The 26,845-nt window shown below is 38.2% G+C and overlaps 1 pseudogene; it reads right to left on the reverse strand.

The window, feature by feature from the left end:
* LOC149990036 (ribosome biogenesis protein NSA2 homolog pseudogene) overlaps positions 1-26,448 on the reverse strand; it is a 39,052-nt pseudogene extending 12,604 nt beyond the window's left edge.
* Positions 26,449-26,845: the final 397 nt, after the last annotated feature.

A 26,845-nucleotide genomic window follows, 5' to 3' on the forward strand; every position in this document is an offset into this window, starting at 1 on the left:
AAGAGTTAAAGAGGGCAGCGCTGTTTGCGGTCGCACCTGGGACAGTGGTGGGGCGGCGAAAAATCCCGGCTGCAGTCAAGCCCCTGGCAGTGCGCGACCCCAGCGCTGGGGAAAGCAGCCACTGCATCGCCTTGAACAGTGAGGCCCAGGGGGGCGGGAGGACGGATCCCGGTCTCCTAGCTGAATAACTGTGTGAATCCATCTTGGACCCCCGCCCCCAAAGAAAGCACCACAGGGCTGCGAAATAGGTCGCGGACAGGCGCCGGTCGCTGAATTGTGACGCATACACAGGCACTGCCCCGGACAGCCGGCCCAAGAAAACAAAACGCATCTGTCAAAATGAGGCAGACAACTATAGAAATCCCGGTGGCACAGCTCACCAGGCAACAGATAGAGAACCTGACAGATGAACAGATAAGAAACCTGTCAGAGGCTCAGTTCTGGGCCATTGTTATCAGGTGGCTTACAGAATTCACAAAAGAGCAGGAAAAAGATAAGAAAGAAGCGAAAAACTTTCATAACGAAAGGAACAAAGCCACATACGAGACAGATGGTGAGGAAAAAAAATCCAGAGTTCATTTCAACAAACTGGAATATGGAGAAGGAACAAGCAGTCAACCAATGCAGAGAGAGGAAATGGGAAGCAACAATGAGAGGATCAGAAACCTCTGGGACAGCTATAAAAGGCCCAACATAAGAATCATTGGTTTGCCAGAGAGTGAGGAAGATGAACTAGAACTTGAAAAATTGAGTGAAAATATAATAAAGGAGAACTTCCCAGACTTGGGGAAGGGAATAGACTTGCAGGTCCAGGAAGCAAGGAGAGTTCCCAAGAGACTGGACCCAGGGAGAACCACTCCAAGACACATTATAATCAAAATGTCAAAAATTAAAGATAAAGAGAGAATCTTAAAAGCAGCAAGAGAGAAGAAAAGAATTATGTACAAAGGGGTCCCAATTAGACTATCAGCTGACTTCTCAAGGGAGACCCTACAGGCAAGAAGGGACTGGCAAGAAATATTCAAAGTAATGAAAATCCAAAACCTACAACCACGAATACTCTATCCAGCGAAATTGTCATTCAGAATAGAAGGACAGAGAAAGTGTTTCCAGGACAAAATAAAACTGAAAGAGTTCATTAGATCCAAACCACTGTTATATGAGATGTTAAAGGGACTGGTTTAAAAAACAGAAGCTAGGGAGATGAAACAAAGGCAAACTAAACAGGCAGCGAGAGTGGAAAAGGAACTGTGGGTACGGGAAGCATATTGGGGGGAGGTCAACAGGGAGGGGGAGTGGGGAGAGGGAGGGAGATGATATAGGAATTGGGGATCATGGTAGGAGGGAATGGAATAGACAGAGAGAGGTTGGGAGGAACTGTATGCACAACTAATGGACATAATCTAAAAGGGGGGGACAACGGGAGGGAGGGGGGCCACCAGGTGGAGGGGAGCAGAGGGAAGTGAAATTGGCACAAATGTAATATTTTAATCAATAAAACACATTAAATCTGAAAAAAAAATAAAATAAAAACAATAAATGTTTAAGAAGCTGTATTTGTTGTTAACCCTTTGTACAGAGTTAATATATTGAAAAGCGATGCCTGGATTGTGGAGTGGTAATTGTATGACTGATCTCCTAAGTCATCCCGCATTTCCCATGCGGCTAAGTGAAAGGCGGCTTTTAAGAGACACCCAGAGTATAGCTTTATAAATATATTTCAATAAGATTCCATTGTAAAACCCTTAAAAACAAATAAACAAAATGTTTTGTGTTCTAACATGTTTCTGATATTAAAATAAAAGTTGCCTTCCATCACCATTTATCCCTGCTATATCCTCCTCCACCGCTTTCCACTCTCCTCCCCAGCAATCACCACAGTGTTGTCCATGTCCATGAGTGCCTTTCTTTTTCTTTTTCTTTTTTCTTTTATGCTCAAACCCTCCCTCTCATCTCCTCACCCAGCCTCCCTAACCCCACCCCTGACTTGGGGTGGTGAACACACAATACAGGGCACAGATGATGTCTTGTGGGATGGTGCACCTGAAACCTGTATAATTTAGTTAACCAGTGTTACCCCCAAAATTCTATAAAAAGGAAAAATAAATAAAATCAAAGGATCATGAACAAATTCCATTTTTTCTTAGATGTATTATTTTAGACGGGATCTACTGGGTAATTCATTTTATTTTAAAGTTTATTTTATTGAGCACTATTTGCTAGGCAAGGTGTTTATATAACTGGCAAATGAAATGTACTTTCTGTTCTCAAGATGTTTATAATCATTGGGAGGACCTATTAGTCATAAAAACAAGAATGTTATAATTTTATATGTCACGCATATTTACAATTATTTTAAATTTCTTCACGTTTCATGTGTATATATATGCACATACTCACATAGACATATACTCATACATGCATAACATTCTAGTGTACATATGCATACACACATATAAGCATGGAGAAAAAGATTTATTTGTGTATATTTATAAACACCATTCTACATGCCACACAAAAAGACAATTTTCATACTTAAGAGAGATTATATCAGCGAGGAAAGTTCTGAAAGTTATAAATGGTGTTATTCAAGATTCTATGTATTTTGAATTATGCCCTCTTTGCAAATTTGATGACAGCTATGAAACCTCTCCTAAGAAAGTACCTAATGATGGGAAAATTCAGAAGGTTGTGGACACCTTGAAGTCTACCTTTGTACTCTGGGTTTGCGACCTCAGACAGAGGCAAGAGCAGTTTCCTAGAAGAAATTTTGAAATTGAAAGGTATTGTCCTGTACAACAGCTCGATGCCAGCTTTTAAAAATAAAATGTTCTCAAATCCCTATTAAAATACAGATGGAACACCTAAACCCTGCACAGTTTTAAAGTTCTGGATGTAAATAGCCTAATAAATTGATCATTCACAGGTATATTTAATATTATGTAGATCAGTACATGTAAATCTTATTTTTTCCTGTAGCAAATCAGGTGGACTCATATAGTTGGAAAAATTTGTCTCCTTAGGGGAGAGGTAATTTCACTTGATGGAATTTTGAGAAGTTGATTTATTGCTTGCTATTTTACAGACCCCTTTCTCATAAATTTCCCTGTATCAGATCTAAGCCCTGGAAATCAAGTAGTTTGTCTTCTGTTTTTGATAGCAGCAACTGCTTTTTTGAACTGTCATTTTAGCAGCTTCGTCCTGGTCTCTGATGTTATGCAAAACACACCTGCCTTTTAACTTGCTTGATCTAAACCTCACTTGCCATATTCATTTTCTACTCTTTGATCCCCCTCTGCATTGCTATTTATCAGTATCAAAAAGCTGGAGCTGACTTGTGGGCAAATTCAAAGGCGCCCAAGATTGCTTTGGGCCCTGGATGCACAAAATCAAGTCAGTCACGCGTCTGGTGTGTTTTCTGTACTTACACTTCATGCATCACAAAAGCATAGCTTTCCTCTTTATTTACTGAGTCAGGTAAAGGATTGAATGTGAGTTTTACCTTTAAGATAATACGTAACTTTCCCCTACTCATAGCACACAGCAACTTAGTCTTATATATGAGATTCTTTTCAAAATATCACTGTATAAGTTTCCTTAACAATTATCACGGTTTTAATTTTACATTATATTTGTGCAATTATTTCAGTAATAACTGTCTGTAAGCATCATGTGTTGGGAAGCACGTCTAGATGGCTCATCTTTACATTCCTAGCACTGAGCACAGTGCTGGCATAGAATAGGACAATAGGTGATGATTATTATGTGCTGAATGAATTTAGCTTTACTCAAATATTTTGGAAGTTTCTCCTCTGGAATTTTCTTCAGAGCCTGTATCCCAGAAACAAAAGAACGGCTTTCTTGATTTTCTTTGAAGAACATCAAAGCATCCTGGTCTGCCTGCTGTTTTCTCTCTCTTTTTCCTTTGCTCCACTTGGCTCCTCCCATTGGCCTCCTTTCCCTCCCCTTGCAGTGTTGTTGAATCAACCACTGCTGCTTACCTGGCACAGCTGTGCTGATGCTGACCGGGACCCCAGTGAGGGAGGGACCCTGGGCCAGACTGATGGATGCAGGTCACATAAAGCCCTCGGTGAAATGCTCATTGCACTGACTGAATTCATCTGCGTGCTGCCTACCTGCTGTCATTGCTGAAAAGCCTTAAGGGGGTGCAATTAGCCAAACATTGTAAATGTGCATTGCTGAAGGTTTAGGACTCAAATTTAAGTGAGTTCATTATAATTGAGATTGTTTAAAATGAGTTGATGGTGTTAATAGTAATTATGGCGCAGAGTGGCTGAATTTACTCAGGACTGTACAGTAATTGTCTTTTTTATATATTTATATGCCTCATGTATATTTAATGTTAATTTTTTTACACCAGGGTTATGTTCGCTTTAGTAATTAAAAAGATATATAACTATTTTTTAAATGTTATAGGGACTTGATGCCCTTAAGCCATTTAAAGAATTTATCAATTAAAAACATCTTTAATGGCATAATATAAAGTTGAATAAATTTATAATAAAATATATACAGATAATTAAAGTTACTGAGCTGTCACTATGTTACTATTGTTATTGGTTATTTTATATTTCAAACTATATATGCATAGAGATTTCAAAATGTTAATTATCTCTCATAGCTTATTTCTTATATATACACTTTATAGTTGAAAATAAGGAATGATAACTTTCTTGATATCTATAAAGTTTGTCCTTGTCCCATGATTATAGACATCCTTTATTAAGTAGTACTTCAACATATATATTTAATTGTGGTGTCTACAAATATTTGATCAAAGGAATGGCATAGAGGTTAATCATGTACTCAGAGAAAAAATAGTGGTCTGGCATGATGATGATCACAATGATGATGGCAATGATGACATGAGAGGTTAGATGCCACCTCTACTACTTCTGTACTAGCTGTGTGACCTTGGGCAGATCACTCAGTCTCTCTGAGCCCCTTTTCTCATCTCTGAGACCAAGATATTCTCTATTTCATTCAGCTGCTGTGAAGCGATGTCTGTAAAAGTGCTTTGTGAAGTTTTTATTTCTTAGATTCAGTATGCCTATTCCACCTTAGGAGCCACGTGCCCCCTGTTTTTCTCTAGTCCTGTCACCTACATGTCGCCTTTCCCTTTTCTCCCCTAACCTTTCCCTACTTGTCCTTGTCCTCTTTGAAGTTGTATATTTATTTCAGCCCAAGGCATACAATCATGTATTGATGTAATTTGTCCCAATTTTCTTTCTTACTGGTTCTACCACTAGTTTAAGATGTCAAAAGCCAGGGAAGAAGAAACCGTTTAAAAATTCATTGAAACACACCTTTAGACAAGATGACCTATCTTGTTAACTGGAAAACAATCATGGCAACAATCACTTCTTTATGAGCTAAATGTAACAGTGTTCTCTTTAAGTGAAAGCAATATGCAAACATGGATCTTTAAGAGTTATGAACATCTGTGGGCTTTTCAATATTGACATTAGTTTTATTATTCAGGAAATATTTATCCAACAGTCATGATGGTTCCAGGCAGGGGGATCAAATAGAGAAAACTTAGTCATTTGTGCCTTTTAGTATCCTATATTCAGGTGTAATATTTAGAGACACAAATTCGGGTTCACTGTAGAAAGGGCTGTTAGCATATCAGTACACACAGACACACACACTCATATTATTGTTTTTGGAAAACAAAGCCATGTGAACATGTGGCGATGCTTTTGAGTTCTATAAATATTGTTTAACTCCTTGAACTGGTGGTTTACTTTGCATGCAGTACATAGTACAGGTAAAATGAGTCCAAGTTAAAATGCAAAAGAACGTTTTAAAATAGAAAATACTAACTTTGAAAACCTCATATACAGTTTTCTCATTGTCACAACTTAGTCATTAAGATTGCTTAGACTGTATTCCCAAAATAACCTACTTCACAGGCACTTCTTTTACTTAAAAAAACGTTTATAAATTAAAGGTCCTTGCTCTCTGAGCCTCTGGCCGTACTTACTTACCATTCAAACATAAAGACCCTGAATTTTTTAAATAGTCCATCACAAACGAGACACATAATATTTAAGCTTTCTAACACACACACACATACACACATATTTTCAGAATTCTAAAACCCATCAGAACACCCAGAAGTAATGTCCCATTGCACATTTCCAACTTAAAGGGTCTTATAGTTCATTCTCTTGTAAAGTATGCACCACATTATGTGGCTCACTAGTTTCGCTATTTCGTTTCTTTTTTTAGGTGACCAGGAGTCCACACACATTGTTTCTCTGCATCTCCTTAATCAGCCTTAGAGACTGAAATGACCTGGGGCCCAAGAACACCCAGAGACTGCTTGTGACTTGTCCCGTGGTTTGTGAGTTCCGGTTAATAGATTGTCTTCCTCTTTTTAGTAGATATTCAGAAATTTTTTGCTTAGTAAATTGACAATCCTTGAGGAAATAAGTATAGTTTAGATCAAAATCCAGGCTAAGATGATAAAGAAACACTCCCTGACCAGGAGAGCTAGCTAAGAGATAATAGTTGTGTTAGTGAAGTAAAAGAATGGTTTAAAAAATTCTCTCAAATGATACTGGCAAATGTGTCAAGTTTCAAAAGGATTGGTTTAATTCTACTACTTGGTGGGAGCTATAGATATCTGGTTAAAGGCTGAGTCTGTTAGCGTTGCTGGACAAGCAGCTGTGGTTGGATATTTTTTAGCTCATCTGAGTCAGTATTATGAAGAATAAAAAGAACCATTAATGTGAAGTGTACTTTCTAAGAAACTCTTCAGAAGCAGGGGGGAGGGGGGGACAGGGGGGGGAGAGAGAGAGAGTGAGAGAGAGAGAGAGAGAGAGAGAGAAGGGGCACGAATCAATGAGTGCTCCATGGCTGAAAATGGATAGAGTAAAAGCAGTTGCTCCTTAAGATGACAGCATCTAAATGAGCTTCTAAATGTTGATTTCTCTTTGTGTGGTTAGTGAGCTGATGAATCAGGACACATTGCTATTACTACTAGTGTTCTATTTTTCCAGCTCAAGGTATCTAGTCTGGTTATTCATGCTTTCTTCTTCTCACTTTTTTATTTTTATTTTTATTTTTGGCCTGTAACAATGGAAATGAAGGTCAAAATCAATACATTTTTTTTTTCATTGTTAGCAAGCTTGTAAATATTTGCAGAGGAGGAGATAAAAACTAACTAAAATAAGGTTTTTCAATTATATCTGACATTATTTGCCAATATATTTTCCAATTATAAACTAGTGGATCACTGTAAGTAGTAGTTTGTGGTTTAATATTTGAGTATATGATATTGGTGTGTCCCAATCATACTACTTACTATTGCTTCAGAGGATCACACAACCCTGCAAAATAGTCTCAAAACAAAATTTAAATTAAACTTATTGAATTACTGTACAACCTAAAAGGCATGGCCTATATCTTATAGTACCTTCCCAACCCCTCTGGTTCTTTTGGAATGGGGCTGAATGAAAGAAGACTGTCATGATGTGAACTCAATTTTGTTTTTCCTTCTAGACCATAGAAACCCTTTATTGAAAATCTCCCATGTGCCTGGCAATGTAAGTACATGAGAGATACAGTAACCCTATAACAGAATTTATAAATGAAGAATCTGACACTATGAAACATCCAGACCTCTGGCCCAGGTCATGTAGCTTTAAAGAGCAGTTCTAGAATTTTAACCTAGTTTCTACAATAAAAGTCTTTACTTTTTTTCTAGTACACCATATTCATTCTCTAGCAACTTAAGTTCAGGGACTATGTATATCCCACAGTATAGAAGTGGAAACCCAGATTCAAAGGCAATTTTAAGTAACTGCTTGAGTAAATCACATGGCATCTCTGGGTCTCATATGCTTCATTTATGGCCAGATCACAATAGTTAACATCTATAGACTACTTACTACTCTACAGCATGTATTGTTAAGCACATTACATACATTAGCTTAATTAACCCTCCTGACACTCAATATGTGTCACAGATATAATTAAACTTTTTATACAGAAGACGAATAAAAGACTGGGAGAGCTAATAGTTTGGACAAATTTGCAGAACTAAAATTGTGGGATTTTAATTCAAGTGTAGGCTCTGTGGCCCTAGTCTAGAGCATGGACCCTTAACCACTGTCTCTTACAGCTTTTTGTTTAAGACAGTCTGTGGCCTCTTCCAGCTCTTCAATCTATGGCTACATAGCTGAAGGCACTCTCATCTTTTGATTCCCTAACCCTTGCTTTTTCAAAACATTTAACTGCAATAATTTTAGAGTGTGGAATCCTCTACAATTAAAAGAATTCTCCACAGGTTAACCCCTAGTGCTGCTCTTACATGGCTATCTCATAGTTCCTATCTAGCACAATTTGCTGTTCTCTCCAAATGACCCACACAAGCTGAGTCTTATATTTGTACCATGTTTCTCAGTCTGCAATGCCCCTTTGAAACACATGACACCTGTACCTCCTATCTTTAAAAAAATATGACCCATTGCAGCACAAAGTGTTGCTTTATATCATATCGAGAGACCACATCAGAACTCCTGTTTTTACATTGACAGGCTGTGACACTGCACCATTAGATTATGCTTTAAAGGTGAGGAGTAAGCACTAGGAAAAGATGATGACTTAACAAACAACAGTCCTGTTTTTATTCCATCTGTGTTAAAATCATCTGTCTTAAGAGCAAAAGCAACTGAAAAAATGATAAAAAATAAAAGACTATGCAAGCCAAATATTTATTCCTTCCCTTTAGTGACTGTAAATATACATACTAATTAGCATTTTAAATATTGAAGACACTTGGCAAATAATACTTTATATTGATGTTTCCAACTAAATGTCTGGTCTTAATTTCCAGGATAAGTACAATTATCTAATTAGAGATGATGAAAACACAGACAAATAGTGGAAGAGAAAAACAATAAAACAGTGGGTAGATGATGAAAAATCGTTTTTGTCGAACTAAATGTTCTATATAATTTATTGAGATTCCTTATTAAACAATTGAACATCATTTCTTACATTTAGGATGTTTATTTTAATGGTTAAAATTTAAAAGATGAAAATTTACAAGTATATTCATAAATATACTACATTATGTTTTATGGCTCATTTTGTTAAATGCTGCCTTTTTCTAGCAACGTATCTGAAGTCAAGGAATTTATGGGGAAAAATACAAGCAAAATTAGAGCATTTACATTTGTAAAAGACAAACAATACTAGGAAATAATGTTTTTCATATTCAATATTTGTCCTTATTTACTATTTATCAACTTAGCTCTTGCTGGTGTGGCTCAGTGGATTGAGTGCCTGCCTGCAAATTCAAAGGTCGTTCATTTGGTTCCCAGTCAGGGCACATGCCTGCATTGCAGGCCAGGTCCCCAGTTGGGGGCATGTGAGTGGCAATGGATCAATTATCTCTTGTATGTTTCCCTCTCTCTCTTTCTCACTCCATTCCCCTCTCTCTAAAAATAAATAAATAACACAATTTAATACTATTTATCAACTTAAAAATAATACTGAGAAACTGACAACCTCGTTTAGTTTCTAAATATTTCATATTGTTTAAAACTGGTCTTTTTCTTTTTACTGGAGCATCTGGTAACGTTCATTTTATATGATCAAACATTTAAAAAAGAAATATCATGGAGAATATTTTTCAGGAGAGCAACAAATTATTAGAATGGGAGAGTCAAGTCCAGGTGAGAAGTGATGTTGTCTTACCCAGGGCTTTGGTTAGAGGAAAAGCAGAAAAATGGATGCTCTGGAAATGATTTGATAGAGAAGACAGGATCAGCAGATAGTGGACACGGAGGGTAATTTTTGGCTGGAGAAACTAGAAGGATGATGGTGCCTTTTGCTGGGATGGGTAAAACTGGAGGAAAATTGGTTTGGGGAAGAGCTGTGGAGTCAAGGGTTGTTTTAATCATGTTGTTTCTGAGACAGCTAAGTGGAGATGTCCAGCAGGCCATTGGATGTGTAAATCTAAGAACTTGAATTTCATGACTAAGACAAACCTAGAGATTTGTTTTGGTTTTCATTATCTTGCAGGTGTAATTTGAGCTGTTGGATTGGATGAGATCTAAGGGGGTTTGATATATAGCCCTAGTGCATGCCAGTATTTAATGTTGGGGAGAAGAGGAATAGTCAGCAAAGGTGTCTAAAATATAGTGGCAAAGTGAGATAAAAGGAGAACCAGAAGGGTGTGATGTCATGGAAGCCAAGAAAGGAGGTATTTCAAGGATGGAGTGGGCAACTGTGTGGACTGCTGCTGAAAAGGAAGGAGACGTGACCTACGGCTTTGGCAAAGTATAGATCGCAGTGGAACCATCTTTGTGATATGGTGCAAGCTAGGCCTACTAGAGTAGGTTAAGAATGTGGAAGTAGAGTTCTTAACTAGAGGCAACTCTCCTAGGAGGTTTAAACTCAAAGGAGTTGTTCATTTTACAAAAAGATTATTTTGCTATTTACTTTTAGAGAGAGGGGAAGGGAGGGAGAAAGAGAGGGAAAGAAACACCAGTGTGCGGTTGCCTCCCACACGACCCCAGCTGGGGACCTGGCCTGCAACCCAGGCATGTGTCCTGACTTGGAACCAGACCGGAGGCCCTTTGGTTCACAGGCCACAGCACTCAGTCTGCTGAGCCACACCAGCCGGGGGGAGTTGTTCATGTTTAAATTAGGAGATTAGCAGTACAGTCGTGCCCCATTTTCCAATGTTTTGCTTACCTTGATTTCAGTTACCTGCCGACATTCACGGTCCAAAATTATTAAATGGAAAATTCTGGAAATAAATAATTTATAATTTTAAATTGCACATTTTCCTGAGTAGTGTGATAAAATATCACACTGTTTTGCTCCTCCCGGACCAGGGCATGAATTATCCCTTTGTCAGCATCTCTAGGCTGTAGAGGCTCCTCCCCTACCCCTAGTTACTCAATAGCTGTCTGGGTTATCAGATTTATTGTTGCTGTATTGCAGTGCTTGTGTTCAAGTAACCCTTATAGTAATCTAACCTAACACTACGTCACAATGCCTGTGTCACCTACCTCACGTCTTCTCATCATGTAGGCATTGTATCATCTCATAGCATCACAAGCAGGGGGAATACAGTACAGTAAGATGTTTTGAGAGAGAGATACCACATTCATATAACCTTTATTATAATATAGTGTTATAAATGTTCTATTTTATTATTGGTTATTGCTGTTAATCTCTACTGTGCCTAATTTATAAATTAAACGTTATCCTAGGTATGTAAGTATAGCAAAAAACATTATATGTGGAGTTTGGTACTATCTGAGGTTTCAGGTATCCACTGGGGTTCTTGGGAACATATCCCCTTCAGATACGTTTATTTGTACATTTGTAAACCAATGGCTGTGTAAAGTAAAATTCAGTACAGCAGACCCTCGAGTAACGTTTTGTTCAAAGTTGTTCCTTTGTAATGTTCATAAGAGAAAAAAATGACTCCCAGCTGGGGCCACCGTCTGTATGGAATTTGCACATTCCCTCTGTGTTTGTGTGGGATTATTCCATGTACATGGTTTCCTTGTGTTTCCCAAAGATATGCACGCAAGGTGAACTGGTGTGTCTACATATTCCGTGTCTGCGTGTGCGTGTGTGTGTGTGTGTGTGTGTGTGTGTGTGTATGAATACACCCCGTGGTAGAAGGGCATTCTGTCCAGGGTTGGTTTCCACCTTGTGCCCCAGCTGCCGGGATTGACTCTGGTTACCGCCATGATCCTGAACTGGGACAAGTGGGTTGAAAATAATAATCTTACTTATTTTTAGTTATCTTTCTTAAATGCTTGTGGAGCTCACATTACTTCAATCTTTAACATTACAAGTGTTTGGGGTCTTATTTGGTGGCACTTTTGTGCCCAGAAATATGTCCTAGGAATTTAACTCTTATTTATATCAATCAGCCTATGGTAAAATTGGTTCATTATATGTTGTTTTGCTTAAAGTTGCAGTTTTCAAGAACCTATTGATGACGTTAAGTGAGGACTTACAATATTTGGAAACATAGCTTTTGTAGAAATACTTGGACATTTAAAATTCCACTTGATCTCCAGTGAATTAACATTTTTTGGTGGAATTTGTCTCTTTTCAGATGTAAAGAGTTTATTAGTTCTCAAGAAGGTTGAAGCCAAAAAAATACCTTGTGAGAGTATATTTGAAGGATGAGGCTTGGAAGTTCACAGTAGAAAGTAGTTTTTTACACAGATAACAGAAAGAATGGAAGGCTCTAATACTTTTTAAAGATTATGCAGAACTGTAGACACTGAAAAAAGAAAGATGACATTTTCACAAGCAAATCTCTAAAGAGGTTTCCAATTCAAAACCTGGGAAAAGGTACAAATAAATCTAACTTATTTATTTATTTATTTTATTTTTTGGTGGGGAGGGGGCATTTGCTGGCTCATTTACTAATTTATTTTGCTTTCATTTTTTTTCCCCACTAAAAATTTTTGTTTTTCTATTACAGTTGTCCCACTTTTTCCCCCATTGCTTCCCTGCACCCTGCCCACCCCTTCTCCCACAGTCAGTCCCCATCCTGTTGTTCACGTCCATGGGTCATTTATATATGTGCTTTGACTAGACCCTTCCCCTCCTTCCCCTCCCCCCCCCCCCCCTTGTCAGTGTTAGTCTACTCCTTGTTTATGTGCCTCTGGTTCAATTTTGCTCATTTGTTTGTGTTGTTCATTAGTCTCCTGTAATAGGTGATAGCATAAGGTAGTTTCCTTTCTGGTTTATTTCGCTAAGCATAATTCTCTCTAGTTGCATCCATGTTGCTGCAAATGGTAGAAGTTCCTTCTTTCTTTCTGCTACATAGTACTCCATTGTGTAAATGTACCATAGTTTTTTGATCCACTCATCTACAGATGGGCACTTAGGTTGTTTCCAGCACTTAGCTATTGTAAATAGTGCTGCTATGAACATAGGGGTGCATGGGTTCTTTCGAATTGGTGTTTCAGAATTCTTTGGATATAATCCTAGCAATGGAATTGCTGGTTCAAAAGGCAGCTCCATTTTTAGTTTTTTGAGGAAATTCCATACTGTTCTCCATAGTGGCTGCACCAGTCTGCATTCCCACCAACAGTGCAGTAGGGTTCCCATTTCTCCACATCCTCGCCTGCACTTGTTTTTTGTTGATTTGTTGATGATGGCCATTCTGACTGGTGTGAGGTGGTATCTCATTGTAGTTTTTTATTTGCATCTCTCTGATGGCTAGTGATGTTGAGCATTCTTTCATATGTCTTTGGATCCTCTGTATGTCCTCTTCGGAGAAGTGTTTGTTCAGGTCCTTTGCCCATTTTTTGGTTGGGTTGTGTGTCTTCTTGATGTTGAGTTATATAAGTTCTTTATATATTTTGGAGATCAATCCCTTGCCTGAGGTATCATTGGCAAATATATTTTCCCATATGGTTGGTTCCCTTTTTATCTTGCTGATGTTTTCTTTTGCTGAGCAGAAACTCTTTAGTTTGATGTAGTCCCATTTGTTTGTTCTTTCCTTTATTTCTCTTGCCTTAGGAGATGTATCCATGAAGATATTGTTATGTGGGATATCTGAAATTTTCCTGCTTATGTTTTCCTCTAGGACTTTTATGGTGTCACGGCTTACATTTAAGTCTTTGATTCATCTTGAGTGTCCCAGTCCAGTTCTCCCAACACCATTTGTTGAAGAGGCTCTTTTCACTCCATTTTATGTTCCTTAACTTATTTGTTTTTAAAAAATGAACATATATGTTAAATCTTCTCGATAGATGAGGGAAGGCAAAAGTGAGGCACTGAAGAAGCAGATATTACAGACAGGTGCAGAGAATCAATAGACCTTGGAAAGTGATGAATGAGGGTAAGTCAAATATCTAGGCGGCATGACCAAAACCAGAAAACCATTAGTATTGCATTATTTAGGAGAATGGTGGGTTGTCAAGATTGACTGCAGCATAGGGACTGTTAGGAAGTATGTATAGGAAAATAAGTTTGGGCAGTGGTGTAGTTGGTTTAAATGCCAAGGCAAGAATTTAATTTTGCAAGAATTTTGCACAGCTGAAAGTTTTTGAACAGAGAAGTAGCTTTTTTGATATTAAAATACATACTCTGGCTTAGACTCTCTCTAAGCATTTCATAATACAAGCCTTTAAAGTGATCAAACTCACAAGTGTCTTGGAGAATATAAAAGCTAAAATAATAATAATACTGGCCACCATCTGTTTTTAGAATTATTATATGGAAGGTACTGTGCTTGGTGGTTTACATGTAGCCATCATATCAATCCTGTGATATAAGCATTGCTTTTTTCATTTTAGAGATAAGGAGAAAGGCTCAGTGATGTATAGTAGCTTGCCTATTAAACATAGAGAAGCCAGTATGAAAATTTAGCTGGCCCTGCCTAAAAAGCTGACCCTGTCCTTGAAAAGTTTATACTTTTGTTGGGGAGGTAAGAGATACCTGTATGAAATGGTAATAACTTCCACACTTACTGTTTTTGTTTATTTTTTAATTTGTTTGTAACTTAACAGGCACTACCTGTGTCTCTACTGAGTCAAACTGTGTATTTACTGTTGGCCTTTCTACTTGATTTTGGTCTTAATTTTTAGTTTAAGACTGTTTCTTTATGGACTGAGATACCACCTTAAAATTAGCACACTCTGCTAGGATCTTAATATCTTGTCCAGGCTCATTAGATTCCTCTTGTTCCTTATCAACTCTGTGTGTCTGATCACAGGCAACCACAATGCTCAGGCCAGGCCACTACTTTACAAATCCAGGGAGCATCAGTCACATGGTGGTCAATGCAGTTGATACCAAATTGTTCAGTTTGTTGGCCCCACTTCAGGTATCTTGTGCAGAGATTGGACCCCCACAGATACTGAGGCCCAGAAGCCCCAACCCAAGTTTTCTGTGATCTTTTGGGACCCTTACTTTGTACTGTTGACTTCATATTGGAGCCCCTATGGCCCAGTTTTTCCCCCTTTTTAGGTCATTTCTATGTCCTTGAGCTACTGAGAGCTTAGTATGCCTCCCACCTGAATGTAATTTAATGAATAAGAAAATGCTTTAGGAACCTGAGCAGCTCATTCATATGGAAGTAATCAGAAAGCAATTCAAAGAGATGCATTCACTCACTCAGTCACTCACTCATTCATTAAATATTTATTGAGCACCTAGGTGGGCTAGACAGACCCAGCATCATGGGTAGGTGACCTGTCTTGTTATAGAGGCTCCCATGCTCAGGAGGACTTGCACTTAATTTAATGCTTCGCTATTGTCATCCTGAAGTTCTTAATAATTTTATGGTTGAATATGTGTTTTGTAAGTGAAGTCTGATGGGATAATAAAGCACACACATGAGAAGAAAAAATATACACACACAACATGTGTGTCTCCCTCATTCCTTACTTCCCTGTTTCTACACAGCATACATGATGCCCATGAGTACAGAATTCCAGGAGACCCATATTGAATAGGAGTTCAGTGAGACTTGAAGCAAGTGCAAGGGAAGCATGTTACATCCAGGATAAAGTATGCACAGTGCTCACAGCTCCAAGAGGCCATACATTCAAACCAGAACTTTCAAAGACACATAGACGATCCAGGAAACTTATCATATTCTTTATGAGTTTTGTTTCACTGAAAATGATGATATAGAAAGAGAAAGATAGACCTTTTTCCTTTCAGCCATTCCCTACTCTTCAGTAAACTCAGGTTAGATGGTGTTAGTAGGATGGGCATATATAAAGGAGTGAATTAAGAGTTGAGTTAGTTGTGTGCAGCATTTCTACTATTCTGGAAAGAATATACATTTGTACTTGGGAGCTACAAAATACAATTGTTGCTTTGATGATTCCACATATGCCTCAGATGAATTTATATTTGCATTTAAAGCTGGCAACGCATGATATAAAGATGAATGGTAAAAATTTATCCTAACAAATTCCAGTTTGAATTTTTCTTTGAACAATCATAAATAGCAAATAAAAACACCATGACAAGTTGAGAGAGGGAGAACATGGAAAGAAAACACTTTATAATTTAATACTTTTAATAGTACTTCTGTCCTGCATTTTGAACAAGGAGCCCTGCTTGCCATTTTGCATGGGTCCTACAAATTATGTAGCTGGGCCTGGGGCCAGGCATTGTGCTAAGAAGCAGAAGTATAATGATGGACAAGTAAGATAGACTTTGCCTTCATGAAGTTTACATTTCAAAGAGGTTAATTACATAATAGCAGTTGTTATAAGAAGTACGAAGGAGAGGTACAGGGTATTATCATAAGGACATATAAATGGAAGAACCTGCTGTGGTGGGCATTGTTGATTGCCTGCTCAACAGCCCTTCTCCTTTGCTAAAAACATTGGCCTACTTTGGAGACTAAAACTGCCAGACCCCCACTTCCCTGGCATATAGGGTGTGGGCATATGATTACATCCTGTTCAATGCTGTCTGAGTGGAAGTTTGCAGGGACAGAGACACTTTGGGGAAAGATTTTCTTGCCTGATAAAGAGAGAAACACGTGAGAGAAAACCCTTCCCTTTTTTCCTACTTTAGATATTGTTGTGTGAGAACATGATGCTTGGAGCTGTGGTAGCCACCTGTAACAACGAGGGAAAAGTGAAGAAAATGGCAGAAGCTCACCCCTGGCTCTAACATAACTTGGAACCTCTGAGTCCATCCAGAACTACATGCCTATGGAATATTGTTAGGTAAGGAAAGTCAGTTCTCATTGTTAAGGACACTTTTACTCGGGCATTCTGTTGCCTGCAGCCAAGACTTCCTAGATGCTCAGAAATTAAGTTTTCATGGATTTGAGAAGATCAAGTTCCAGGCAGACAGAAAATAAGCATTTTGGAAGGACCTGAATTAGGAAGGTACTTGGCATGTTTGAGATGTGAAGATCCCAGAGTAGGTGTTCAGCATCCTGGACATCAGTTTCTAGGATACTCCAGTGGTTACATGACTCCACCCCTGACTTCTGACAGATGGTGATCAGTGTGCTGCTGCTACTCTATAAACTGTCTGAAAAACCTCAGGCTCCGGCACTCACTGTATTAGCTTTCCCACAACTGACTGGTAGCAAAGTTTTCATTTTCACTGACCGTCCCACTTGTGGGAAGTGGATGCCTTGTCTGAATAGCTACTGTGAGGAGTGCACAGAAGTTATCAGAATTTTTAGCAAACTGAAAACCCTTTGGCACATACCCTTCCTTGTTCTGGTAAATAAGCCAAACAACGTGGAGGCGACAGAAAGCAGAGTAAAATCTGTGGAGGTATGCATCAGCAGATATACTTACAATATTTTAACAAAACACTTGAATGAGTCCCCATATGATAAAAATAATGAGAATAACCAAGTCATCAGGAGTGTTTGTATAACTGCAGTGTTAACGGTTAGAATGCAATCAGCCTCTGTGACTAAGGTGTGGCCTGGGTGCCTGCTGATTCCTGCAGTAATGACACCTAACAGAATAGGCTCTTGGAGCCATTATCATTATCGTGCTTACCAACATATCCCTTAGTTCAGTGTCAGGAGACAGGGAGAGCTGTGGTTTACAAAACAGGCACTTACCTCCAAGACCCATTGACATTGCAATTATATAATGGTGGTGATTTTCTGTCATTTGTGGGAGGGAGGAGATGAAACCCTGGACCCTGTATTAGAAACAATAACAAAGAAGAAAAAAAAAACAAACAAGAAGAAAAGAAAACAATATTTTCATTATGTTTTAAAAAATTATATGGTACCTGTCAGCATTATAGAAACATGATGTCATTAACACTCTTAATAGCCGTATCAATGCTACAACTTGAGAAGAAGAAAGTGGAGTAGTGGGGTGTCTAAGAGGCTGGTCTGCGGCATGAATGGACTAGACAACAGGGAAATAAAACTGGAACTGTTGATTTAATGAGTGGTCTCTCTCATCTTTTCTTCTGGTTTTTCAACCTTGACCCAGATTGGGCAGGAAATAAAAGAGAATGCACTGAGGCAAAAACTGCTGTTGGCCTTGTGATATTCCAGTAGAAAAATCCAGCATGATTTAGTCACTTAATAATCTTTAAAAGAATAGAATACTGAGTCTATTCCAGTATTTCAGTGAATTTTCAAAGAAAATTCCATGGAAGTGTCTAACTTGAGCTTCAACAGGCATTTTCAGTCTTTCTATGTTAGTGTTCTCTCTCTCTCTCTCTCATTCATTCATTCATTCATTCATTCAACAAATATTGATTGAGTGCCTGTTGTGTGCCGGGCAAAGTGCTAGGCACTAATAGCAGTGACTGAACAAGGCAAGGTTCTGTTCTCATGGAGCTCACCATCTACAGGGAAGGAGACAGTCAATATACAAGTAAAAAATAAATGAAAAAGAGAATACCAGGGAGTGATGTATGCTAAAGGAAATGGAACAAGAAAAAACTAAAGAATGTGAGTCTGGAAGGTGGGGTTTCTTTGGATAAGGGAGCCAGGGAAGGAAATTTTAAAATGCGAAATAGTGAGTGGAGACCTGTGGGCAAATTGGGAACAGATTTTTGGTGCAGAGTCTGGAAGTGCAAAGGCCCTGAGGGAGGAACATGAAAGGCCAAAAGAAACCAGTGTGACTGGATTGTAAGGAGAAAGGGTGAGTTGTAGAAAAATCAGTTGGAGAACCATTCATTCATTCATTCATTCATTCAAAAAAGGTTGAATACTACATGTCAGTGCACTAGGTGGTGCTTCAGAGGAAAGTTCTACACCTTTTTGTAGGCTCTTTTTGCAAGATTCCCAGAATTATAAAATTGAAGAGAGACAATGCCCTGCCCAGTGGGCCTTAGTCTCTTGTTTCTCGCCTGCCTGTTTTGCAGTGAGGTGCTTAATGCCCTTCTTTTGCCTTAATGTACTTTCATAGGAAAAAACATATTCCATGTCTGTTTTTAAGGTAGTTTATGAAATAGGAATAAATACCAGCACACTTTGTTCCAGTGAGTCTCTAATAATCAAATGTTCCCTTACTTGGGATATTTTGGTTTCTACACGAGGATTTTAATTGGGAGGATTTTTTTGCCAAATCAGATTTGATGTTCTAAAATACTCATTCAGCAAATGCTTTATTAGTATAATAGACTTCGATGTATAAAGTAATTTGAAGAGTGGTTCTGGAAAAAGACTCCAACCACTCTCTGTGTGAATCCTGAGAAATGATACTGCAGAAAGTGTCCATCCAAATGGAATCAGCATATACTTGTGCATTTATGGAATTAGTTTCTGTGTATAAATTCAAACCACTTAACTTAAATCTTGGATCAAAGGATACATATGACGTCTTATTTTTGCTATGGTCAAAGCATTGGTCATGTACTAAAATTCAGAAATCTCAAAAAAGCTGACAAATCAAATATTTGCTTCTTGTTCCATTCCTTTTTGGTTTAGATTTTATGTTCGCTTGAGCCCATGGGGGTAATGCTAGCTGCACCTATATTATTTTAGCCTAGCTGCATGGGAAGGTTTGCTAGGAGGAGGTGAGGAAGGTTAGCATAGCTGATTGATTATCACACTGGATTTGCAGATATCAATGTGCACTTAATTAATTTTTTTAGTGCTACTTGAAAACAAATTATGTCTGTCTTGTTGGGATTACAGATGTGTGGAGAGTCACATTACTTCATTGTATAGCACATTTGCTAGTCTCCATTTCCCACTACTGTCAATGCCTTGGGTAGACAGAGGCCATATCTTATTCACAGCATGTAGTATACTGCCTGGCATACAGTAGGTGCTCCTTAAATATTTGTTAAATGAGTGAAATGTCAATAAAAATAGGAACCGTGGCGAATTCATTATAATTATGACAATTTTCTCTTTGTGTGGGATTAAACAGTTTAAAATTTTTCTGGTATATTCTTTAGTATTTATTTATTTTTACTAGTAAAAATGGCTTTATATACATACACTAATATTACAAATGTGTAAATTTGATGATATTATAATATTTTCTTCATTCAGCCATTTTTTTCTAAATTCATTTAACTTCTTCCTCCTTCCACCCTCCAGCTCTCTGCTTTCACCTCCAAATCATATTAATAACCTAGTCATGTGTATAATTTAGAGCATGAATATAAGAGGCAATATCAGCTGTGTGATGTTGGGGGAGTTTTATAAGCTTTCTGTGACTCAGTTTTTTATCTATAAAAAGAAGATCATCAAACTTATCTCAAAGAGGTATGAGAATTAGATGAACTGAAGTAGGTAAAGCTCTTAGAAGAGCGTCTGTCACCTGCTCACATACATATGTATGAACTGGCTGGGTGGAAGTCTGCAGTTCCTCTCCATGTGGGTCTCTCACAGCGTGGCAGCGAAGGCCCTCAGAGTGAGTGACCTGAGAGATGGAGAGGAGGAAGTTGCAGAATATTTAATGACCCAGTCTCTAATCTTTATAACATTAAAGTTTTAAATTTTCTCATATTTACTTGTAATTGGCTACATTTAAAATATCTTCAGAGTTTCAAGTCTTGATTAAAAAGTAAATTTGCGTATATACTCACCAACACTTCTTACAAGATTTGTTGCTTTAAAACCAACTCTTTAATCCACCTGCAATTCACTACTGTGTATGACATAAGGGTCTAATTTTATTTCTCCTTAATGGCTAGACAGTTAAATAGCCAAAATTAATTTTATAATCTATTCATTTTTCTTTTTTGGCAAAAAAAAAATCACATCATTAATTTATATTAATCATAGAGATTATTTGAACATATTTATTGAACACAGTACCTGTTAGACACTGTAAAGCTAATCACTTTACATATATTAATTGCCTCATTAATTTCTTTTTATTTTTTAAATATATTTTATTGACTATATTGTTAGAGTAGTCCCAATTTTTTTCCCTTTGCTCCCCTCTGCCCAGTACCCCTCTTCCCTCTAGCAACCCCACCCCCGTAGTTCATGTCCATGTGTTGTGCATATGAGTTCTTTGGCTTCACCCTTTCCTATATTATTCTTACCACTTTGAGTGCCATGTGTAATTTGAAATTTGGATCAACATGAGAAAAAGTTATATCAATATATAACCTGAGGTACAAAAAAAAGAGAACAAAACATAAAATATGAATTATTCCATTGTTATTTACATTTATAGGCACTGAAAAAAGAGTCGCTGGAAGCAACGCTGGCACTTTTGGGAAAATTTGTTAGCACTGTTCACAGCGATGTTGGCACTGAAAGGGTTAACTCCCTCCTGTCTATTTTGTATTAACCAATTATGCTTCTTAATCCCTGTACCATTGCCCCATTTCTTCCTCTTCCCCCTCCCAGCTGATAACCCTCTAAATGATCCCCATACCTATGAATCTGTTCCTAGTCTGGTTTGCTTAGTTGGATTTCATTTTTATTTTTTAGATTCAGTTATTGATAATTGTGACTATGTTGTCATTTTAATGTTCATAATTTTGATCTTCTTTTTCTTAAGTAAGTTCCTTTGACATTTCATATAATAATAACTTGGTGATGATGAACTCCTTTAGCTTTACCTTGCCTAGGAAGCACTTCACCTGCCCTTCCATTCTAAATGATAGTTTTGATGGATAGGGTAATCTTGGTTGTAGGCCCCTGCTTTTCACCACTTTGAATACTTCTTGCCAGTCCCTTCTTGCCTGCAAAGTTTCTTTTGAGAAATTAGCTGACAGTCTTATAGGCACCCCTTTGTAGGTAACTCTCTGCTTTTTTCTTGCTGCTTTTAAGTTTCTCTCTTTATCTTAACCTTTGGCATTTTAATTATGATGTGTCTTGGTGTGGTCCTCTTTGGGTCTAGCTTGTTTGGGACTCTGTGCTTCTGGGACTTGTATGTCTATTTCCTTTACCAAATTTAGGAAGCTTTCCTTCATTATTTTTTCACTTAAGCTTTCAATTTCTTGCTCTTCCTCTTCTCCTTCTGGCACCCCTATGATTCGGATATTGGTATGTTTAAAGTTGTCCCAGAGGTTCCTAAGCCTCTCATTTTTTTCAATTTTTGTTTCCTCACTCTGTACTGTTTGACTCGTTTTTTCTTCCTTATGTTCCAAATCATTGATTTGAACCTTGGTTTTCTTCCCTTCACCATTGGTTTTGTGTGGATTTTCCTTCATTTCATTTAGCATAGCCTTCACTTCTTCCTTTATGCATCTGCCATACTTAAGCATATCTGTCAAGCCTGTGAGCATCTTTATCAGCAGTGTTTTGAACTCTACATCTGTTAGGTTGGCTATCTTCTTGTTGCTTAGTTCTCCCACTGGAATCTTGATCTGTTCCCCCTTTTGGGCCATACTTCTCTGTCTCCTCATCTTGACAGGCTACTGTGTTTGTTTGCCTCTGTGTTTTAGATAGAGCTGTGTGCACCTGATACAGTTAAGGGGGGAAGAGCCTTAGGTATTCGTCAGTACTGGGTGACCCATTTCACCATGTTGTGGCACTGTGTGTGGGAGTGGTCTGAGGAAACAATGCCACTTGCTCAGCACTTGCCCCTATTCCAGGAGCTTCTCCCACTTTTGTATGGGACTGGTGCCCCTCTAGTTGTTGCCCTGGCTTTTGTTCCCAGGGTGGGTGGGTCTGCAGATGTTCTAGGACATGGGGGCCCTTTAAACAAGTGGACTCTGCTGAGAGACCAGCATTTTCTTCCTCCACTCCAACCCCCACTGGTTTTCACAGTCAGAAGCAATGAGGTTTTTTTTTCTCCAGAGCTGAACTGTGAGCTGTGGGGTCTGGTCTGGCACTGGGAGTGCTCCCCAGGTGTCTCTTCCCACTTTTTAAAATGTGTGACTGCACTTTCCACTAGCCTGCCGCTGCTGTGCTGCTGCCACTACCACACCGCATCCTCTCTGCCCTGGCTCGATCCCTCTTACCTGCCTGGATGACTATTTCTCTTTATATCTTTGTTTGTTGGTCTTCCATACAGCTCAATTTTCTGGAACTTCTGATTGTCTCTAGTTTTGAGGTAGTTGTATTCCTTCTTAGTTGTGGAGTATAATCTATACTTCATTCTCAATTGCATTTGTATCTTTATCACTAACTGCTGTAAAATATACATATCCCCCAATTTCAAAGGCTTAAAATTATAAAAGATTATTTCCTCCTTGCTAAACTCCCTAACGGGGGTGTTTCTGGGTGGAAGCTCTCATGGATTGCCTCTTTCAAGCAATGATTTAGGGACCCAGAGTCCTTCCATTTTGTGGCCTCTCCATCTTTAACCTTAGGCTTCTAAGTCTGCCTTAGATTTTTATTTCTTAATCTTGCCTAATCGCTGTGTCTAGAACCTCTGGTGTAATGGCAAATAGAAGTGTTAAGATGGAACATTCTTGTCTTTGATCTTAGGGAGAGAATTTTCAATCTTTCACCCTTAAATACAGTGTTAGCTGTGGGATTTTTGTACATGCCTTTGATCAGGTTGAGAAAACTCTCTTCTCTTACAAGTTGGCTGAGTGTTTTTTATGATGAAAGAGTGTTGGAGTTCATCAAGTGCATTTTCTATGACTATTGATACAATAATGTAATTTTTGTTCTTTATTCTACTAACATTGTATATTATTATACATTGATTGGTTTTTGAATGTTGTCCCAATCTTACATTCCTGGGTAAGTTCTACTTGTCATTATTTTTATTATTATTTAAAATATTTTAAATTTTATTTTAAAATTACAGTTTATGTTGAATATTATTTTATGTTAGTTTCAGGTGTATAAAATAGTGGTTAGATAATCATATACTTTACAAAGTGTTCCCCTTGATATTTTCAGTACCTACCTGGCACCATACATAGTTATTACAAAATTATTGAGTATATTCCTTATGCTGTACTTTATCACCCCATGACTATTTTGTAAGTACCAATACTTGTCACTGTTTTAAAACATAGGTTTTATTATTCAGGGTGATAAGACCAATAGACCAGGAGACAATTGCCATTGAAAAGGTAGTTTTCCCAGTTAGAAGCAGCGTGCTATGCCATGGGGGGAGGGATGGCACATGGGGGAAGCACCACGGTGAGTCAGGAGATAGAAAAAGGGGAAAATGTGGGCAAGACTCTATATTGAGGTTTCCATGGGAAGGAATGGAAAAGGCAGGGCAAGCAGGTTTAGGGCTGGCTAATTTGAATAATTTAGTGGGCCTGGGGTGTAGAGTCTATTGTTAGTACCAGGCTGAGTATTTGGGGTAGGTGAATAGTGGCCCAGAGTACAGAGCCCTGTGAGAGCTGGATAAAGGAGGTGGTAGACATGTAGCCTGGGTTCCTTGGTTTGTATGTCAAAGGAGCACTAACAGATGTGTTGTTTACTATCTCTAGGATTTGGCTAGCTCTGGGAAGGACAGCCTTTCCAGAGTCAGCAAATCCTCAGATGTCAAAGAATCAGGATAAAAAGGCATACTTCATACAGTTATGGTGCATCATTCTTTTCATATGTTGCTGGATTCATTTTGCTAGTGATATGATATGGGTTTTTGCGTCTATATTCATAGGGGATATTGGACTATATATTTTTTTCTTGTGTTCCCCCTTCTATTTTTGGGAAGAATTTGTAAAAAAAAAAAAAGGTGTTACTTACTTTTTAAAAGTTTGTTAAAATTCACTAGTAAATCCAACTGGTCCTGGACTTTTATTTCCGGTGAATTTTTTGATTATTAATTTAATCTCTTTACCTATTAAAGGTCAATTCAAATTTTCTTTTACTTCTTTAGTCCATTTCAGTAGTTTTTTTCTTTCTAGGAATTTACAGTATTCCTTTCATCCAGGTATCTAATATTTTGGCATACAATTTTTACATTTTATTATTTAGATACAACTTTTTATCAACACACATTTTATAAAATGAATCAAAATCACATGAAAGTCCATGGGCTGTCATCGCAAAATAAATCCTACTGTTTGTGAGGACAAAAACAAAAAAATTAAATTATCACAGTTGATCTGTTTTTTAAGGATCATTTGGTTATCAGAAACCCACTAAAACTGACTCAAGTGAAAAGATGAGACATTGCAAATATAACAGTAAATTAAAATAAAAATTCCAAACACTACAGGATATAAAGTTTAAGGTGCTGAAAATTCAGGAGCCAGAATTTGTGAAAAGTGTTCCTTAGAGCTGTGCTATGTGCTTTGTTCCTCTTGCCCCACTAAGGATAGAAGTAGGTGGTTTCTGCTTCTCCCTTCAAGCCTAGGACAGGCAGTTTCAACAGGATTAACTGATAGAGCAGGACACTGACCATTGGTGTCTGGACTGACTAGTGCCAGAGCAGAATGAGAGGCAGTTAGTTGTTCTGGTGTTAGTCTGCACTCTACAAATTTGCCAGGGCAAAGGTGCACACATGTCTTCTGAGGGTCAAGGGTGAACCCTACACAGACGAGAGGCAGTGTGATGTTGGATTAGGTTCTGTTCAGCAGGACCATCACAATGGGAGATAGGATTGCAGTGGGTAGAGGCTAAAGGTGGACAACAGGATACTTTGGAGCTGAGAAAAAAAAGTAGTGGTGTAATCCTGTTGAGAGATGCATTTATCTGAATCAGAGAAACTGCAGGAAGAGCTGTCTAACTGTCCAGCTTTTTTTTTTTTTTTTTTGGTAAAACCGGGCCATTTTAATGCTCTCTACAATACAATAAATAGTTCTCTTGATAACTGCAGATACGTAAGCTGCTTGATAGCACTCAGAAACATCACAGTAAAGGAGTTTTCCTGATCGATGTGTAGTCTTCAATAATTATAAGGAGTTACTTGTATGAAACTGCTGTCTAACCAGTAAGACTGCATTTATGCATCTACCATTTTCAGAATTAGTAAGCTGGGCACATTTTCCCCAAATAACCTTGCCTCCTTGTGTCACAAGGCCCAACTTGTTAGTACCTTTGGTAATAACCCATGAAGTTGTATAAAGTGGGGGTTGGGGGCTCTCCTTTACACCAAGTCTTGGCAGGAAAAGGTGGCTTTTAGTTCAGGATGTGTGACATGGGCCTTCTTGAAATGTAAGCCCAGTCTTCTAATGAATCTTATTTAGGTGGGTTTCCAGTAGAACAGACTTTAGTAACCATCTCTTCCATACTTCTCTTCCTTCTCTTCCCTGTTTGAATAACTTTTAGTACCTCTATTTCTCCCTGGGCATGAACTTTGGGCAGAGGGACTTGCCATTTTCATGCTTTCTCTTTTTGTTTGTGTTTAATCATATTGGAAAGTACTTCAGCTCAGGACTGGCCCTCTCTGTCCAATAGATATGCAGGTACTGCTCCCTGTGGAGTCTTTTCATTGTTCTTTTGATTTTCATGCATCTTGGTCTTTTTCATTTGCATTTTCTCAGCATGGTGTTGTTTATGGTAGAGCTTAGCCTTCAAACCGATCATCTTTTTTGCCTTCTTTGAATGTTCATGAGCCTCTCAACTTTCCTTCTTTCTGTTTTTCTCGTGGTAATCTAAACAATATCCATAGCACCAAAGGTGACACACAACTTACTCTTTACAGTAATGGTACTTTTATGATAGTTCGCTGAGCCTTAGTTTCCACAGGGTGATGCAAAGAGGGCCGATTTCACCTGAACATGTAGTAGATTATAGAAGAAAAACTCTAAATTGAAGGAGCCTGAATATTTTCTCATAGGCAGCAAACATGCCTGCCCTTTTCTCCAGAGGTAGACATTATCTTTATTATACTGGATAGCCATCAGTCTGCTCTTCTTCAGGGAGACACTATCTCAGTCTTTGAAGTCTGTTCACTAGACAAAGATTCTTGAAAAGATAGTACAGAACAAAGGAAAGTCAGTGCCCCTCTAGCAAGATATGCAGAAACATGGGAGGCCCACGGAGAAGAACCATTTCCTCATCACACAGGAGGCAGCTATAAAACTT

Source organism: Furipterus horrens, unplaced genomic scaffold (genome assembly GCF_987537825.1).
Source record: "Furipterus horrens unplaced genomic scaffold, mFurHor1.1.pri manual_scaffold_36, whole genome shotgun sequence".
NCBI lineage: Eukaryota > Metazoa > Chordata > Mammalia > Chiroptera > Furipteridae > Furipterus > Furipterus horrens.